Raw genomic sequence first — 18,760 nt, 5'->3', positions numbered from 1 at the left:
TTCAGTGAGGCTGAAACCAGACAATGGAACACTTTCTCATGCTGCCACTAAAATTAAAAGATACAAATGTAGATGAAGTAAACAGAAATCAAGGGAGAGTCTCAAATGCCATCTTGGCAAAAAACCAGGGCATGATTTGGGAAGGCTACTGAACAGGAAGTATAGGACCACAGAGGGATAGTTGAGGTGTGCAAATAAATAGGATTGGGCAGGACAGGTATACTCAGAACTTCATAGGTGGTGCAGACCTGTTCTTTTCTGAATAGGTCAGACCAGTGTGAGTAAATATGGAATGACAGTAAATATATATGTCGGTTTCTGCCCTTGTTCCTGAGACAGAGTTCCTAAGGCTGTTATAATTTCTTGAGTGATGGAAGTGCCTGACTTCAAGCTCCTAAATCCCTTGGAATTTCCTTGGTAATAGAAATGATTTTTGTTCTAAAGTGACTCTCTGTGGACTCTTGGATGGGGGCTGATCACCAGGAAGACCAGGCCATGACATCAAGGCAACTGAAGAGCTGTCATCCAAGTGGTTTTGCAGGTGATGGAGTGTGAATGACATGCTTGAAATGAGGCCGTAAGAGTGTCTCCTGGCCAGCCTAAAATAACATGGCACAGTATTGAAGAGGGCTCAGATTCTTACATATGCTGGAGGGAGCTCAAGCCCGTGAAGTTTATGATAATTACTGCTGTGGTAACCATATTCATGCCTTTAGAATTATTATGTCTGAAAATTTTTAAACTATATATTTGGAAGGATATGCACCAAAATGTTAATAGTGGCTGTTTTTGGATGATAGGGATTATGAATGACTCATTTTTTTCCTTTACATTTTTTACTTCTCCCAAATGTCCTGTAACTAAATTTTATATTATTGATATAGTGTGATCAGCAAACACACACACAATGTTATATTTAAAAAAAAAAATACTCTAGGGGCTTCAGTGCCATTCAAATGCACCCAAATGATGTTAATTAAGCCTTCTCAACAAACAATCTCACAACTTCAAGTTCAGAGTAGAACAAAGGAAATCTAAAAACTTGGAGAGCCAAGAGTGGGAGGACAATTCTTCCCAGGAAGATCTAATTCTCTTCATTTATCACCAAAATAAACAGTAATATCAGCAAACATCATCTCAGATAGACATCCAAAGAACAAAGAAATTGGAATTAATTGTACTGAATTCATGACTTTAAAAATTTTTAGATATGTAAAATATAGTTTATAGTCCATTAGATGTGCTATCTCTTGTTTGAATTACTGTAAATAGATAGCTATATATAGGGATATGAAAACAAAACATAAACATAGCCATGGAGTATACATAGGATTAGATGCACATATGAATTTATCAGGGATCTCAGAACCATACTTGTGACCCACTCCTATATTTTCCAGTATATCCTCTTTAGTTCCTTACCTCAAACTGATTGCATTCCCCAAATTTTCAGAACCTGTGGCTCAGTGGTAATCTGCCTGCCAGTGCATGAGATGCAGATTTGATCCCTGGGTCAGGAAAATCCCGTGGAGAAGGAAATGACAACCCACTCCAATATTCTTGCCTGGGAAATCCCAATAACAGAAGACTACAGTCCATGGGGTTGCAAAGAGTCAGACGTGACTTAGCAACTGAACAGCAGCAGCAGCAACAATCTTAAATTTCAGCAATTATTAAATAGTCCAGTCCCTAGACAACTTTCATTGTATTGCTTTTTATGTCTGTTATATATCCATAATAGAAGAGAGGTATGCAGAGTTCAGGAAAATTTAAGAGAAAAAATATGTTTTATTTAAGACACCAAAGATTTATAGCCAAATAAATAGCTGAAGGAAAATTACTAAATATACTGCATATTATATTTAGCAATTTAGATAATAAATTCAAGATACCTGAATAATCTACACTGAAAATATCTATACTTTGAAAAATCTACAACTTTAAAAGGCATCAGCAAATGATATTTGATAATAAAATTTTATTTGCAAATGAATTTTGTGAATCACATTATATTAAAAATCACCTATTATCTTATGGTTTAATATAAAATGTATTACTGTTGATCTCTGTATATATTATTTATATGGCTATAGAATAATCCATAATTCATAAGGAAAAGTAGTCTTAGTCAATATCAATAACTAAAACTTTTGTACAATTCCTAAAAAGTAATATATATTTATGAATTATATTAGATATGTATTTATTTAAATAAAATATCCCCCAAATATGCTATTCATCTCAAGTTCAATTGCATATCACATATAAATAAAGAATGGATTTTAGGTATAAGTTGTCTACACAATAATCTTAACTACAGTCATAGAATAGAAAAACCCAGCACAACTACATCTTACAACTCTGGGGCACACTTACACAGCAACCCTGGACAAACACCACATGAACAATTCTATAGAGATGGTCAGTAATTGTTTTCTAAAGGATAAAGCAGAATTACATCCTCTAGTTTAACCTCTGAAGCGACTAGTTTCCCTTCTTTCCATCACTGACTGCTTATTTTGTGTCTCCTTATCTAATTGCCCATTTTCTCTGGTCTTTAATAAGATTCCACTGTTTCTGGCAAAGCATTTGTGCTAATAATTTCCAGCTCAAGGTTTCTCTATAGCTGCATATGAATGATGACTTGTTTCTTTGCTAAGAGCTCATTTGCTGGATTGTAATTTTGGTTCAAGAGGAATTAACATTTTGTAAAACAGATGGTGGATAATAATTCATCACACCTTGAAAGTTTTGCTGCTGCTGCTGCTGCTGCTGGAAGGAAAGCCAGGTTCATTTGACAGGTGTTCCATTGCCACTTACTATTGTTGAAGGTGATAGAAAACTTCCCTCTCCCGCATGCCTTGAAGTTTTTGCAAAATTTGTAATACCCAAAAGGCCTTCTGGGTTGGGGACAGCATGTTCCTGTAGGGCAAGTCTTTCTGTGTAAATACCAAAAAAAAAAAAAAAAAAAAGGCAATCTCTGGTCTTGTTCATCACTTCTGTAGTGAGAGAGAAAATTACATAATTTTTACTAACTTTAAAAATACTCTCCTTGCCAAATCAAACCCAGAGCTTAAAACATTTCTAAAGCACCTACTCTGACTCAACAACTAAGAATAAGGCTGAAATTTTTATTTTTAAAAAGATCAACTAGCTTCCACAGCTATTCAGTTGTTTACAAATTCAATCTTCAAAGGCATTACACTACGATGTTTTAAGCAGATTCAGGGCATGTTGACCTTTGACCTCAAAGCTAACTTTTGAGGATCTCCTCTCTTCTGGGCATTCTGAACTGCACATAATGAAGAGGCAAATCTAGGAGGAAAGTTCCCTCCAAAATGATGCAGAAAAGGTGACAGGCTAGAAGGTTCCAGCATTATCATGGCAGAAGCTGAAGACTACATTCAATTTTATTTGTTTTTAATCCCTAAAAAGTCCTTCCCGTTCTGATTTTGGAACTCAACTGTGAAGATTAAGAAGTGAAACTCACAGAGGTAAAAAGCAAACTCTAAGAATGCAAACCATACCCTCTAAGGACATAGACAAGAACAAAAATCTTGAAGCAAATAAAGGAGCATCTGTGGCAAAAATACAGGTGTTTGTCTTCCAACTCCCCTTCTCCAGTGAGTAATTCTGAGGGGTATTCTACATTGTACTCCAGAGCTTGCCAATATGATCACATCCCAGTGCTAAACTGACTGACTTGCTGTATATTTGTTTCCTTCTCTTGCTTATTTCATGCCTCCATTCCCTTCTCAACCCTTCCTTGGATTATCTCCAAAGAAACCACTTTCACACAAATCCTTGTCTCAGTGCCTGCTTCTAAAAAAACCCAATATAAAAGGATGTGTATGCCCATGAGTCCCTCTGAACTATTGGAATAATAATAGATAATAGATGCAAATAAGATTAGAGTTAAAATAAATAGCTATTAATAATTATTATTACAATTATTTTTATAATTATTACTGTAAAATTATTATTATTATAATTATTACAATTACTATATTATTCCCTCTGAGAACACCCTATTTCTCTCTTTTCTACAGTGGTAGTCAGTAAAGAATAAGAAGCAGTATAAAACAGTCCAAGAATGTAAAAGACCTCTAGTCCTCCTGAAAAGGGGCTGCTTAGTTATAGATCTGGTCCCATCACTTCATGGGAAATAGATGGGGAAACAGTGGAAACAATGTCAGACTTTATTTTTTGGGGCTCCAAAATCACTGCAGATGGTGACTGCAGCCATGAAATTAAAAGACACTTACTCCTTGGAAGGAAAGTTATGACCAACTTAGACAGCATATTTATTTTTTTTTAATTTTATTTTATTTTTAAACTTTACATAATTGTATTAGTTTTGCCAAATATCAAAATGAATCCATCACAAAAATATGGAACGCTTCACAAATTTGCGTATCATCCTTGCACAGGGGCCATGCTAATCTTCTCTGTATCGTTCCAATTTTAGTATATGTGCTGCCGAAGCGAGCACTAAACAGCATATTTAAAAGCAGAGACATTAGTTTGCCAACAAAGGTCCGTATAGTCAAGGCTATGGTTTTTCCAGTGGTCATGTATGGATGTGAGAGTTGGACTGTGAAGAAAGCTGAGTGCCAAAGAATTGATGCTTTTGAACTGTGGTGTTGGAGAAGACTCTTGAGAGTCCCTTGGACTGCAAGGAGATCCAACCAGTCCATTCTGAAGGAGATCAGCCCTGGGATTTCTTTGGAAGGAATGATGCTAAAGCCTGAAGCTCCAGTACTTTGGCCACCTGATGTGAGAGTTGACTCATTGGAAAAGACTCTGATGCTGGGAGGGATTGGGGGCAGGAGGAGAAGGGGATGACAGAAGATGAGATGGCTGGGTGGCATCACTGACTCAATGGACATGAGTCTGAGTGAACTCCGGGAGTTGGTGATGGACAGGGAGGCCTGGCATGCTGCGATTCATGGGGTCGCAAAGAGTCGGACACGACTGAGCAACTGAACTGAACTGAACCGAACTAGTTATAGATGGAGCTCAACTTCATCCACACTATGTAGTAGTTTTCTAGGGCTACAATGATAATAACCACAAATTTGGTGGCCTAAAACAATAGAAATGTCTTTGCTCACAATTCTGATTCATGGATGCCTAAGAATCTGCTCCCTCTGAAGACCCTAGGAAAGGAGCCTTCCTTGCCCCTCCTAGTTTCTCCCAGCAATCCTGCAAGCCTTCCTTGGGTTGCAACTGTATCGCTCCAATCTCTGCCTTGGTCTTCACATGGAGTTCTTTCTTGTGCACCTCTCTGCCTCTTCACATGTCCTCTTAGAAGGACACCACTCATTGGATTTAGCACCCTTTCCCTGCCCTGGTCCAGTATGATCTCAGCTTAGCTTGATTATATCTACAGTGACCCTATATCCAAATAAGATTGCTTTTAGATACAGGAGGTGTGGATTTTAAACTATTTCTTGGGGGATACAGTTCAACCCACACCATGCCATATCTACCAGTTTAACAGAACAATCAAGTCAGAAAAGTCCCTACTCAGAAAAATCAGTTGTCAGAAATCCAGAAGTCCAATATGCAGATCAAGTCTAACACAAGCACTTTAAAAGATGCATATGAGTTTAAAGAATAATGTCTTCAGCATCCCTGAGATTTCCAAAATACAATGTAGGTTCTGTACTCATTGAAAGTGGAAACGAAAGTTGCTCAATCATGTCCGACTCTTTGTGACCCCAGAGACTATACAGTCCATGGAATTCTCCAGGACAGAATACTGGAATGTGTAGCCTTTCCCTTCTCCAGGGGATCTTCCCAACTCAGGGATTGAACCCAGGGATTGAACCCAGGTCTTCTGCATTGCAGGTGGATTCTTTACTAGCTGAGCCACAGAGGAAGCCCAAGAATACTGGAGTGAGTAGCCTATCCCTTCTCCAGCAGATCTTCCTGACCCAGGAATTGACCCGGGTCAATCTCCTGCATTGCAGGCAGATTCTTTATCAATAGAACTATCAGGGAAGCCCTTCTGTACTCATTCATGTATACCAAATATGGTGATGGTGGTGATGATGATGAAAATATTGATGGTAGTGATGATAATTCTAAAAATCTACTCCAGTCAGGAATGTATGCTTTGGCATAACTATACTATACAGAAAGTTTATGGCCAGTTCTTTATACTTACACCTGTGGTCTTATTTTACTTTCTAGGCTGGTTACAGTCCATAGTATATATATTTGCTTTGAGAACTGATTGGCTGCCTTGAATCTCTAATCTTCTCTCTCCTAAAAATAGTGAAAGTAATTTTGACATGATAGTGTCTTCTGTAATGGAGTGAGAGTCAAAATAAGCAGTTCAGCAACCCCTCACAGTCCCTAAAAGCTGAACCATGTTTCCATCACTCTGAGAGATGCAAGTAGCCAAGAAGAAAGCAGCCCGTGACCTTTCCACCATCAGTCCCCTGAACTGCGTGCATCCCTTTTCTCATCGTTACAAGCACATCTTTACAAGCACATCTGGTTTCCAAGTGAAATACTCCCAGGTTCTTGAGTAATTCACAAACCAGTCATGGCATTTGAGTCAGATAACTGTATGTTCAGCTTTTTTGATGCAGTTTCTCTTTTGATTACTAATGAGAAGGCATTGAAAAGGAAAGGGAAGGTTATTGAACAACCAGAGCAAAATGTTCATCGCTAATTGTCTGAAAGCCTGATGAGCTAGCATCCTGATTAGCACAGGCCTGGAAAAAGCACAGAGTGAAAACTGGACATTTATTCTTCAGTTAGAGAGCTGAATAATTACTGCCTCCCAGATACCCTGGGGAGCAGCTCTTCAACTTTATCACTCCTTGAGCAGAAAAGTAATTTAAAAGACGAAGAAGTGCCCATTTAGGGTCTAGGAACAGAGTCTCAAATGCTCCAGTGTGGAAGGCACTTCTGACTTTTTTTTTGCTTTTATCTCTTAATCAAATTAGTCTCCTGCTGAGGTAAAAACAAAAAGAGCAGTTCACAAAATTATATATGCAATGCTATCTCAATTATTGTTAAATGTACACAGTGTTTTTTAGAAGAGAAGAAAACACAACAAAACACTCCCTGTGGTAAATCTTTGAGGATGCCACTATGAGTATTTCATTACTTTTTTTTCAATCCTTTTGTGTTTTCCATGTTTTCTACAGTAAGCATATATTTTAGTATTTTATCAGTAATGGTTTTAATATATGTTGAGTACCTATAATGTACATGACACTATGCCAAGAAAATTGCATATATTATTTCATTTTATTCTACTGAAAGGGGCAAAAAATAACCTATGTAGGAAGTATTAACACCATTAGATAACTTGCCAAGGATCACTTTCCTGACATATGGTAGAGTTGGGTTTCAAAACCAAGTCTACACAATTTAATTCTGCCCGCCATGGACAAGTTTCAGAGAATCAGAGAAAAGGGGCTATTCTAAAAACAGTATCTGCTAAAAAAAATTCAGCTGCATAAATTTTAAAGATCTTCTTGGCTTTATTCAACGATTCATGAATTGGGCAGTATCCAGTCTAGCAGACATAAAGGAGCTCTGAAAAGCTGTATGAAATAAAAGACTTTAATAGGCAGAAAGGAGCAGAACTGAGGAAGTTATACAAGGCAAAAAAGAGGATTGGTCACTGGAAGCTAACTTTCCTTTAGGGGACAGGGGACCATCAGGCAGATTACCTAACCAGTGCCGATCAGGCAATTCCTGATTGACGGGTTTAAGATTCCATTTCTGGGAGAGCTGAAACTATAATTAAGTCTAGGTTTGGTGATGTGGGGCTTAGCATAAATGACTCCATTTAGGGGCCTGTTGTGTTCTTTTTTCATAGTATCTGAGACAGTAACAAGAGTGGAATCAACCCGTGTAAAGCAAGCTTCCTAAAATGCAACCTAAACAATACACCTAGAGAGGATAAAAACCTGTAAAAATAATTTATCTCATTTTTTAAAAAATATTTATTTAGCTCCTTGGGTCTTAGTTGCAGCACTCAGGATCTTAGATCTTTAGCTGTGGCATACAAACTCTTAGTTGTAGCATCTAGGATCTGGTTCACTGACCAGAATTTGAACCCAGGCCCCCACACTGGGAGTGTGGAGTCTTAACCACTGAACCACCAGGGAAGTCCCTATCTCAGGTTTACTCAAGGTCAGTTGCCAGATATTCAGTGGTCTTACAGTGTGAAAATGCACACACTTGATACAGTGCCTGGAAATCAGTAGTCAACACAGGTAGATTCTGCAAGCACTTAGACTAAATAATAGCTGTCAATATTTGAAAGCATACCACCGCTACTTGCCTGATTATTCAACATTTCAATTCAAGTCAGTACTAAAAATAGATAAAGTTTTCTACCACCAATCAGTTTTGTGAAAGATAAATAGAGAAGTCTTTCATGCCTGGGAAGGCGGTTATAAGAGAATAACATTTATTAGTGAAACAGAGAACACGTTGGTGAGAACTGAAATGAAAACCACTGCTCAGTAGATTAGAAATAGACATGTGGGTGTATTAAGCAGAGTCCAATATGTTCTAGGTATCAAGAGTGACCTCATGGTCTCCTGGTTCCTATAGCAAGAAAGATATAAAATAACCTGTATTTCTTCTAAGGTTCCCATGAGGAATATCTTGACTGCCCCATTCCTGTTGGCCAGGCATTCTAGACCCCTACTGACCTGGAGCAGATTAAAAATTATAGCACATAGATGAAATTTATGTGACAGCCTCATGAATCATTTTTCTCACCTCAGTGACCTTTGTCCCCCGAATGCCATTTTTTGTAAAGTGTATCAACCCTAGAGATTTTAACAGGTTGTCTTCATTTTGCTTATTTCTCCAAAATCCTGCTCTACAAACTTTTTGGCCTTTCAGCTACAGAAATTATTTCTCAGGGATACATAAAAGTGTCAATGTTACCAGGCAGTCTGATGATGCATGGCATACTTCTTGCTAGAGCAAAGGCGATGGAGAAGGTATTGCTTTGAATCAAATACTGACACGGGGCCAAAAACCATGGCATGTAATACATTCTCTGATGGAATAGGTTACAAATGTGTGGGGAGTGGTGATAACGCACACATGAGATGTATACCGCATGTCAGGAAGGCCAATTCGAACTTTAAGAAGAGAAGTTGAAGAACCTCTCAGAACTGTACTCATGTCAGCTAAATTGGGATTTTTAATTAAAATGCATTGCATATATGTTTGAGGCACTTAGGGGCAGCAATAAGGGAACATGTTTCTCCTCCATTTGGCTAATTTCTATTTATCCTTCAGATCTCAACTCAGCAATAACCGTCTTCAAGAAGCTCTTGGCGATCCCCATTGTATCCTCTACATCAGCACCCACAACTGCTACCACAACCATACTATTTCCTTTGCCATTTACAACCACCGCCACCACCGCTACAGCCTGATCTAAGCCTGTGCACATCTCTTAATGCGGCTATATCACACTGCATTTGTTTGGTACTGGCTGTTCTCTCGCTGGACTTCCCTGGTGGCTCAGGGTAAAGAACCCACTTGCCAATGCAGGAATCCCTGGGTCAGGAAGATCCTCTTGAGAAGGAAATGGCAACCCACTCCAGTATTCTTGCCTAGGAAATCCCATGGAGAGAGGAGCCTGGCAGACTACAGTCCATGGGGTCGCAAAAAAGTCAGACACAACTTAGCAACTAAACAACAACATTCTCTCACTAGCCTGATTTTTTGGTATCAGGGACTGTTTTTTCTTATCTTGCCCCCGACCCTAGTGCCTAATAAAGAGCCTACTTAGAGTAGGTATTCAACAGATGTCTGCTGGACGAACAAAGATAAAAACAGAAATACTGTAAAGAAATGCTTACAATACGGAGTGTCTTCTTTTTAACAAATTATAGCCAGATTCTCACAGTGCAAAAATCACCTAGTAACTTTATTACTTCTTTCCAGCCACTAAGGAACACTAAAGAAGCAATTTACTGAATGATACTCTAGTGACCAGAAAGAGGTAATGTGGCTAATTCCAAAAGAAGTTTTTCATGCAGAGTTTGCCCACAGGAAAAATATGGCTAAATGCTTTTTAAGACCACAGATTGGTGAGCACTAAATTAACTCTGCCTGAGAAGTTCATATACGGTGGGTGTCACCTGTTGGAAGACAGTTTTGAAAATCTGTTGAAAAAAAAAATCCCACTCTTTCATTACTTTTGTGGCTTAGCTGGATTTCTATACATGGAAATTCAGGCTGGACTCTAACAAGGGTTTTTTAATTGCTCACAAATGACCCTTGAACAATAAAGGAAAAAAATCTGAAGTTATTTTGTTCATTTCTAAAGATTGTTCCTTTTCTTTGTGAGACTTGCATATATTTTAAAAACAAAGGAGGAAACAGGAAAAAGAGAGAAAGTGAGGCAGAGAAATAGGAAAAGAGGTAAATGTAAAACTTTTAAAATGCGTGTGTGTGTGTGCACGCACGTGTGCACATACAAGCCCAACATCACATCAGCTATTAATGCCAAAAACCACAAGTTTGGAATCCACTCATTTGCTCTGCTTCTAACTCTACCACTAACAATGTGACATTAAGCATGTTAATTTTACTCCCGTTCCTTTTCTGTAAGTCTGGGGCACAGTGTTGTTTATCCAAAGGTTCCTTCATGTTCTATGATTTCATAGGCTTCTGCAAATAAGCACTGAGTATTCTGTTTTCTCAGCTCTCTGCCTCCCTTTATTAGAAAGCCAAAGGTCCAGGTGAAGAAAAGTACTGCCAATGAGCACCTACCCGGGGATCTCAGAGGTTGCTGTTTAATATTTTTTAACTCACACAGTGAAAGAGAAGTTGCTTTATTCTGCTGCCAACTTGAGGAGAGTTATAGGCACCATAACTAGGTTTGAATTTTAAGTCCTTTATCAATCAAATTCCCCCAGGGTTCAGTGCTGATCTCATTCCAATAATTCAATTCCTTCCCACAAAAAGAAAATACGAAAGACCAAAGACAAGAGTTACATGGTTCTCCTGGCTGTCACTGTCACCTATTCCTTTAGTCTGTGTGCTCCCAGGAAAAAGATACATGTAGGCCAGGAAATACATAAAATACACAGAATAGTAAAATATAAATAAGTTCACACATCTATTCCTTTACTATCCAGCATTCACCAGCGGGGGAGAGTTGAACCAGTTTTCACTCCAGCCCTTTTCTCAAATCAGAGAACAAACGTGAAGAAAGAGGGGAGGGGAAATGTAGCAGAGAAGAAAAGCAAAGGTTGATTTTAATTATGTGCACCACACATGACCATGCTTTCGTATTTCATTTATTTACTTTGCTTTTCTACTGGGTTGGCTGAAAAGTCCATTCAAGTTTTTATGGAAAAACCCAAACAAATTTTTGACCAATAATAATTAATATTATTAGTATAATTGTCTGTTGTTGTTTTTTTTTAATTCCAGTCTGCTTCAACTGACAGACCTTCCTGGCCTTGCTGAGGAATCCAGAGCAGCTGAATATTCCAGGTATCAGGAACAGAGGGACTGACTTAGGAAGCTGGGCTGAAAACGTGTAGATCTGGGACAGTGAAGAAAGTCAGCCCCTCGGAACAGGACTGAGCATTACTTTTCCAGCTGGATAGACCCTTGTACCCTTAGACGGGCTTCCCTGGTGGCTCAGACGGTAAAGAATCTGGCTGCTATGCAGGAGACCCAGGTTCAATCCCTGGGTTAGGAAGATGCCCTAGAGAAGGAAATGGCTATCCACTCCGGTATTCTTGCCTGGAGAACTTCACGGACAGAGGAGCCTGGCAGGCTATAGCCCATGGGGTTGCAAAGAGTTGGACATGACTGAGCAACCAACACATGTCACATACCCTTATGTATTTGATCCTTCAAAGCTTATATTCTACAAGATATTAAATAACTTGAAACTCCTAACTGTTGAGCTTTTTATCACTCAGTGCATCCATTTATAATATTATCAATAGTAGGATAGAAGTAATAAACTTAGGAAAATATGTACCAGGGATGTGAGGCAATAAATTCTCCTATTGGTATGTGTATTATTCTCTATAACAATGCTTTTATAATGGAAAAACATAAATACATCTCTCATAATAATAGAGCTTTAAAGCTTTCAGTCTCTCAAAAGAGGGGATGTTTTTCATCCCTATTTCCCAATATGCACAAAGGATTCCCTGAGGCACATGAAATTAACCCAGCAATAAACTAGTGATGTGCAAGTATAACAGCTCTCCAAATAAAAAAGCCCTGATTTGTAGTATTTGTGACAGGATGTAATTTCTATGATAAAAATATTCCTACCATGGCAAGTTAAAGCTACCAAAGTTTTAACAACTTGCAAATACTTGATTACTGGAAAATCAGTTCTGAGAGCCAGTGCGAGTCAATATAAGTCAGTTCCAGCATACCAGCATCACATTAAAAAAAAAAAAATTTAAGATTTCCTTTCAGAAAGTAAACTCATCTATTTAAATAACTTGAATAAGTCAATCAGACTCCACAGTTTTCTCCTTCTAGATTTTCAAATTCTGATTTCCTAAAAAAATGTCACCAAAATACCCTGTCAAAGAGCAATGCTGAGTTTATTGCTTATTAAGGTATGGGAGGGGCTTCCCAGATGGCTCAGTGGTAAAGAATCTGCCTGCCAATGCAGGAGATGCAGGAGATATGGGTTTGATCCTTGGGTCAGAAAGATGCCCTGGAGTAGGAAATGGCAACTCACTCCAGTATTCTTGCCTGGGAAATCCCATGGACAGAGGAGACTGGTGGGCTACAGTCCATGGGATGGCAAAGAGTTGGACACGACTGAGCGCACACACAGGTAGAGGAGATCACCTCCTTGAAAGATTCTTGGTAGCATTTCAGAGGGAAGAGAGCAAAGGTAAGCTGTTTAAAAGGTTTTTAGTGTCTGGTTTAGGCAGGTATTTCTTTCTTTTATAAAGGCAGGAGAGGGGGAGTTTGATTAGGATAGGTCAAGTTTTTGACATAATAGTTTAGGACTGGTGAACACAGCAAGGCAAGGGTTTCAAAGTGAATCTTGAAGAAAAAACCATGGCTCAGACAGTAAATAATCTGCCTGAAATGCGGGAGACCTGGGTTCAATCCCTGGGTCGGGAAGATCCCCTGGAGAAGGAATGGCTAGCCACTCCAGTACTCTCGCCTGGGAAATCCCATGGACAGAGGAGCCTGGCAGGCTACAGTCCATGGGGTCACAAAGAGCCAGACACGACTGAGCGACTAACATTTTTGCACACACATCATCCTGAAAAGGAATATTTATTCTGATGAGGGTACATTGAGTAGTCTAGTGTTCAGATTCATGGGTTTGGGGAATGTTTCTGGAAAAAATAAAGCAACTTGCAACTTTCTCTTTCTGGGCAAGAATTTACTAGGATCTTAAAAATCATCCTAACAAAGTCTGTCAAATAGGAAAGATACTTTGATGAACACAGCCAAATAATAAAATTCTCCATGGTTATACCAGATTTTGACTGCCAGATCCAAAGGTCCATAAACCTGGAGGCTTCTCTACATGTGAACTAGTGATTTTCTTGTCAAGATTAGGAAGGGTCCATTGATTTTTTTATTCCCACATCATGGGGATATACAGAGTTGATGAATACTTCAAAGATACTCACAGAAGCCTGACAAGGAGCTCCAAAATGTAGGAAGAATATCAGGGTGCAAGAAGGTTAAGCATTTGCCAGGCTGGTGTAATCAGAAAATTCACAGGTAGTCTTTCCACAGAAATGTTGCGAAATATCTACCACAGCCCTTTCTCTTCTTTGTGATACATACTAATCTCTTTTAAAATACAGATTTCTCAACACAGAGTCCACTAACACATAGTCTCTAACATTTTAGTGTGAATGAATTATTTTATTCATTGGTTCAGTCCATCAGTCATTCAATCCAAAAATAAAGTGCCTATTACCTTTCAAGTATGCTGTCACCAAGATGGACATAATTTTTAAAAATATATTCAATTAAAGGGGAAAAATAAGTGATGTGGGATATTATTGACACTGGTTACAAAATCTCCACTGCTCGTGAACTTTCAATTTTAAAATTTCTTAATAGGCATGAAAGAGGTAACAATATATCAACCTTGTAAGTGCGTGTGTTGAGTCTCTTTAGTTATGTCTGACTCTTTGTGACCCTATGGACTACAGCCTGCCAGGCTCCTCCATCCATAGGATTCTCCAGGCAAGAATACTGGAGTGGGTTGCAATTTCCTCTTCCAGGGGATCTTCCCAACCCAGAGATCAAATCCACATCTCTTATGTCTGCTGAATTGGCAGGTGGGTTCTTTACCAACTAGGCCACCTGGGAAGCCCAGCCCGCCCTTAAATAGGGATTTTGTAAACTTACTTTGGCTTTCCCAGGTGACACTAGTGGTAAAGAATCTGCCTGCCAGCGCAGGAGATGCAGATTCAATACCTGAGTTGGGAAGATCCCATGGAGTAGGAAATGGCAACCCATTCCAGTATTCTTGCCTGAAGAATCCCATGGACAGAGGAGGCTGGCAGTCTACAGTCCATGGGGTCATAAAGAGACACGATTGAGCAACTGAACTACCACCACCATACTTACTTCAGTACAGAATACTGCATTACTCATTAGCCTAAAATGCATAAAGTCTAGGTATATTGTTAACATGAAAAGATTTAGGAATATTATCATCCCTATCATGTTTTATGGGCACCCTCCAATAGTTTGGCCACCTGATGCGAAGAGCTGACTCATTTGAAAAGACCCTGATGCTGGGAAAGATCGAAGGCAGGAGGAGAAAGGGATGACAGAGGATGAGATTGTTGGATGGCATCACCGACTCAATGGACATGAGTTTGGGTGGACTCCGGGAGTTGGTGATGGACAGGGAGGCTTGGCGTGCTGTGGTTTATGGGGTTGCAAAGAGTCAGACATGCCTGAGTGACTGAACTAAACTATCAGAAACAGTGAAAGTGATTTCAAAAACTTCTGTAAGAGAGACATAAAATTATGATATAAATGAAAAGAGTATTATTAATTTTTCATTAAAGGTGCCTCCTTTTCCCATTTTTCTGATAAAATCAAGTCACTATTTATTCCACTTTTTCCTTTATTAATTTGATGCACCTTCCATTTACCTACCTGCTCTCATAATTAGATGCATGTCTGTCTCTGCTGATAAATGAAATAAAATACTGAGTGTTTTCCCTCATAAATATACTCCTTCCGAATAAAATTGTACTTTTATTAGATTACTTCATGTTCCCTCTTCGTGCCCCATGAGACATTGGGAATACTTTTACTCTGCCCCCTCCAGCCCAATTCTTGCTTTTACTGAGATGGTTTGCTACATTTTTATGCTTTTTTTATTCTAGACTATTATTAGATTTTTCTTCTAGTAGATTCCTTCCATTTTAAGAGTCTAGATTCAGCTCCTAATGTTATACACTTCCAGGCAACTTATAATTTTCTATTCAATGGATAATTTAAATTGATTCTCCCTGCTTTCTCTCTTCATCCTCCCTTATCTTACTTTCTGATATGGTTCATTTCTTGTTTAATTGGAGTCTTTTACCAAGTGGTCTTCTGAGAAGGAATACACAAGGGATGACTGAAGCTCCTTACACAAAACTCAAACCTTATTTATTAATAGTGGGCATATCATACCTGATTAAATGAGATTATTTTCAGATATGACACTATAGATATAGATTCAGTTGCATAATTTGTCCAGTTATATTCTGGTGAAAAGGAGAATAGATTTTTCCTGAAGCTCTGTAAATAATATTATTGCTATTAAAGAGAGAACACTAAATAGAAGCATTTCTTAATTCTTAAGGGTCAATATTATATATATATATATATAAAAAATAATGAAACATTAAAGATTCGAACTATATTTCAAACAAATAACCACAATTTAATTTCCTTATCAGTTTGTCTAGTCCCACACTTTTATTCCACTGGATCCAAGGCCAAATAGTCTTCTTTCATCATATATTTTTGCCTCAAGACTGGAAAAAGTCCTGGAATTCCTAACAGCCCACTGGTAAAATCTGAAAGTCCCCTAAGCATTGAGAGCTTAGAAGTATATATTCAAGTATCTGTCCTTTAAAGTCTCAGTATAGTATGTGATAGAGTCCACCCATGAGACTCTACAACTGTCCCTCTTTGTTGAAGATGCCTTATACTAGTCTGTAGTAAATAGGAAAGCCTTTAGACAAACATCCAAGGGGAGCTGAAACTTGCTCAATAATGAAACTGAATGATGGTCAACAATGCAATGACTAATAGTATCAGAATGGAGGAAAATAATATTCTCTAATGAAGTATGCTTCTGCTAAGTCGCTTCAGTCGTGTCCGACTCTGTGCGACCCCATAGACGGCAGCCCACCAGGCTTCCCTGTCCCTGGGATGCTCCAGGCAAGAACACTGGAGTGGGTTGCCATTTCCTTCTCCAATGTGTGAAAGTGAAAAGTGAAAATGAAGTCGCTCAGTCGTGTCCGACTCTTTGCAACCCCATGGACTGAAGCCTACCAGGCTCCTCCGTCCATGGGATTTTCTAGGCAAGAGCACTGGAGTGGGTTGCCATTGCCTTCTCCGCTAATGAAGTATAGTACATAAATATTTCATAAGGGTTTGATCATTGTTTTCCTGCAAATAGAAATAATGAGAGCACCAATAAATCTCAAGGGCTTTCTCACAAAATGTACAATTTCTGAAATATTTATCTTAATAACATTTTACCTATACAGACTTAGCAAGGGAAGAGTCAGCATGTCTTCTGATTTAACAATTACTCCATATTGTTCTTACAGTCATGTCAAATTAATTATGAAACATGGAACATACTAAACACTCATAATTATTTCTAGCATCCTTAGAGGTATAAAGGTAAGGTACAAATATAAGGTAAAATAATACATCTTTTTTATCTTCCAGGGCCCTCTGTTAATTCTCAAATACAGTTTTAGATGTAAAAGACATACTGGTTTTATTTTTCTAATTTTAGGGTTTAAGTCAAAAGAGTTATTAGAAGAGCTTTGAAGACTTAATTAAAATAACATTATGGATACTGAGAACTGCTGCTGCTGCTGCTAAGTCGCTTCAGTCGTGTCCAACTCTGTGCGACCCCTTAGACGGCAGCCCATTAGGTTCCTCTGTCCCTGGGATTCTCCAGGCAAGAACACTGGAGTGGGTTGCCATTTCCTTCTCCAATGCATGAAAGTGAAAAGTGAAGGTGAAGTCGCTCAGTCGTGCCTGACTCTTAGCGACCCCATGGACTGCAGACTACCAGGCTTCTCCGTCCATGGGATTTTCCAGGCAAGAGTACTGGAGTGGGTTGCCAATGCCTTCTCCATACTGAGAACTAGTACCTGCCTATCTATTTAATCAAAGTGTCAATAAGGTATTTTAAAATAACATCAGTAGGGTATATTGGGCTTCCTTGGTGGCTCAGCAGTAAAGAATCCTGCAGGAGACTTGCAGGAAACATGGGTTCAATCCCTGGGTCAGGAAGATCCCCTGGAGAAGGAAATGGCAACCCACTCCAGTATTCTTGCCTGGAGAATCCCATGGATGAAGGATTCTGGCAGGCTACAGTCCATGGAATCACAAAAGATGAGACTGAGAGACTAAACAATAAACAGAATGACATGATTATAAGGAGTTTTGATTCTTTCACAAGTGAAGCATCTTTGTTCATTATTTTTGCTTTTTAAAAAATAATTAAGGACAGTACTAAAAAAAACAAAGTCAATACAGAACAGAAAAAAATATTCTGATGAGATACAGAGCCTCTATTATTTGAATAGATTTTACAAAGGATACACAAAAACATTTTTCAATCCCTTAAGATTAATTTATTATTTTAATAGAGAGAAAGCTAAATTCTAATTTTTCATTAATATATTTGAAAGTAAAAGATTCACAAGCTCCTTTTCATTCCTTCAATTATCCCATGACCAAATTCTTCAAAATCGAACAAATTTGCCAAAATTTTAATACGTCATAGCTTCTTTTCAGACTAAGCTATTATCAGATTAGATCAGTCACTCAGTCATGTCCAACTCTTTGCTACCCCATGAATCGCAGCACGCCAGGCCTCCCTGTCCATCACCAACTCCCGGAATTCACTCAGACTCACGTCCATCAAGTCAGTGATGCCATCCAGCCATCTCATCCTCTGTCGTCCCCTTCTCCTCCTGCCCCCAATCCCTCCCAGCATCAGAGTCTTTTCCAATGAGTCAACTCTTCGCATGAGGTGGCCAAAGCACTAGAGTTTCAGCTTCAGTGTCATTCCCTCCAAAGAAATCCCAGGGCTGATCTCCTTCAGAATGGACTGGTTGGATCTCCTTGCAGTCCAAGGGACTCTCAAGAGTCTTCTCCAACGCCACAGTTCAAAAGCATCAATTCTTCGATTCAAGGCAAATAAAATCACTTTCCTCAAATTCTCAACAACTTGCTCTACATACTCAGATTTTTGTCCTTCACTGTGCTCTCTTGAGAATACTCTGGGACAAACTCGCACCCTTTAATGTGGGATTAAATCACTCTCCTTTTTTCCTTGAAAAAACAAAAGTACATATACAGTTTCATTTTTCTCACACTGTGGCTCCTACTATACTTTCAAGCATCCATATTAATTATCACTTTTAACTAAAATAACTTTTACTTCACAGAGCAAACTGGAAGATAGAAAACTGAGAAATGTATCATACTTAAGAATTTTATCAGTCTAACAAAACTCATGAATACTAATAAC

At 38.7% G+C, this 18,760-nt stretch overlaps 1 long non-coding RNA gene and 1 other non-coding gene across 2 annotated transcripts in view; both read right to left on the bottom strand.

The window, feature by feature from the left end:
* LOC138984417 (uncharacterized) overlaps positions 1-18,760 on the bottom strand; it is a 67,988-nt gene that overhangs the window by 8,931 nt on the left and 40,297 nt on the right. The window lies entirely within an intron of this gene.
* LOC138984535 (U6 spliceosomal RNA) lies at positions 4,386-4,492 on the bottom strand. Its single transcript, XR_011461821.1, has one exon. It is a non-coding gene; the product is annotated as a U6 spliceosomal RNA (small nuclear RNA).

Source organism: Bos mutus, chromosome 21 (genome assembly GCF_027580195.1).
Source record: "Bos mutus isolate GX-2022 chromosome 21, NWIPB_WYAK_1.1, whole genome shotgun sequence".
Lineage (NCBI taxonomy): Eukaryota > Metazoa > Chordata > Mammalia > Artiodactyla > Bovidae > Bos > Bos mutus.
The sequence above is the reverse complement of the archived record's forward strand: the minus strand, read 5'-3'. Positions and strand labels throughout refer to the sequence as shown.